The sequence below is a fragment of the Schistocerca gregaria genome, unplaced genomic scaffold (assembly GCF_023897955.1).
Source record: "Schistocerca gregaria isolate iqSchGreg1 unplaced genomic scaffold, iqSchGreg1.2 ptg000495l, whole genome shotgun sequence".
Lineage (NCBI taxonomy): Eukaryota > Metazoa > Arthropoda > Insecta > Orthoptera > Acrididae > Schistocerca > Schistocerca gregaria.
In genome coordinates this window covers 47501-49229 of record NW_026061900.1, presented here as the reverse complement: position 1 = coordinate 49229, position 1729 = coordinate 47501, and the positions used below count along the sequence as shown (strand labels likewise).

The following is a 1729-nucleotide window of genomic DNA, read 5'->3' as shown; positions in this document are numbered from 1 at the left end:
CACTAGATCGCGTGTTTCCCTCGGCCCGCGCAAGGCGAGACCTTCACTTTCATTACGCCTTTAGGTTTCGTACAGCCCAATGACTCGCGCACATGTTAGACTCCTTGGTCCGTGTTTCAAGACGGGTCGTGAAATTGTCCAAAGCTGAAGCGCCGCTGACGGGAGCGATTATTCCGCCCGAGAGCATCCCGAGCCAACAGCGGCGCGGGTCCGGGGCCGGGCCAGGTAGGTCCGTCATCCGGGAAGAACCGCGCGCGCTTGCCGGGAGCCCGAGCGCCCAAAGGGGCGAATCGACTCCTCCAGATATACCGCCGAGCAGCCAGCCAGGACACCGGGGCTCTGCCCAACAGACGCGAACCGAGGCCCGCGGAAGGACAGGCTGCGCACCCGGGCCGTAGGCCGGCACCCAGCGGGTCGCGACGTCCTACTAGGGGAGAAGTGCGGCCCACCGCACACCGGAACGGCCCCACCCCGCGGCGAGTGGAAAGGCAACCGGACACGACCCCGCCGCGGATTGCTCCGCGCGGGCGGCCGGCCCCATCTGCCGAGGGCGGGGGCCAGTGGCCGGATGGGCGTGAATCTCACCCGTTCGACCTTTCGGACTTCTCACGTTTACCCCAGAACGGTTTCACGTACTTTTGAACTCTCTCTTCAAAGTTCTTTTCAACTTTCCCTCACGGTACTTGTTCGCTATCGGTCTCGTGGTCATATTTAGTCTCAGATGGAGTTTACCACCCACTTGGAGCTGCACTCTCAAGCAACCCGACTCGAAGGAGAGGTCCCGCCGACGCTCGCACCGGCCGCTACGGGCCTGGCACCCTCTACGGGCCGTGGCCTCATTCAAGTTGGACTTGGGCTCGGCGCGAGGCGTCGGGGTAGTGGACCCTCCCAAACACCACATGCCACGACAGGCGGCAGCCTGCGGGGTTCGGTGCTGGACTCTTCCCTGTTCGCTCGCCGCTACTGGGGGAATCCTTGTTAGTTTCTTTTCCTCCGCTTAGTAATATGCTTAAATTCAGCGGGTAGTCTCGCCTGCTCTGAGGTCGTTGTACGAGGTGTCGCACGCCACACCGCCAGCCGGCTGTGCACGCTACCGAGAAAGTACCGGTATGCGAACCGCCAGGCGACGGGCGCGCATCGCACGTTTAAGGAGACGCGGCCGGCCACACAGGCGACCACGACACTCCCACGTCTCCGAAGCGGGACAAACGCCGCGCGCTTCAGTATACGTAGCCGACCCTCAGCCAGACGTGGCCCGGGAACGGAATCCATGGACCGCAATGTGCGTTCGAAACGTCGATGTTCATGTGTCCTGCAGTTCACATGTCGACGCGCAATTTGCTGCGTTCTTCATCGACCCACGAGCCGAGTGATCCACCGTCCTGGGTGATCTTTTCCTTTTCAGTCTCCCACTGTCTCTTTCAAGACAGCAGCATTTGCGGGACTGAGGCGTCTGACGGCCCCTGTTCCACTATTTTTTTGTGTCCAACGGCCTCACAGCCGATGGGCGTCGTACGGCTCCACACCGGGGCGGACAGGCACTCGGGCGAACGTCATTCAAAACCGGCGCCAGGCGCCAGGTACCGCAGGCCAGCCGCTCCAGAGCTTCAGCGCTCGTACCACACAACAACAACAACACTTCCGCTAGTTTTGAGAGGCACGCGTGGTTCCGCACGCGGCGCACGGCCACTGCCGTACAGGTAGCGTGTTGCGCGACACGACACGACAC

At 62.2% G+C, this 1729-nt stretch overlaps 1 non-coding gene across 1 annotated transcript; it reads right to left on the bottom strand.

Moving 5' to 3' along the window:
- Positions 1 to 1234: 1234 nt before the first annotated feature.
- LOC126313681 (5.8S ribosomal RNA) lies at positions 1235 to 1389 on the bottom strand. Its single transcript, XR_007555314.1, has one exon. It is a non-coding gene; the product is annotated as a 5.8S ribosomal RNA (ribosomal RNA).
- Between the last annotated feature and the right edge of the window lie 340 nt (positions 1390 to 1729).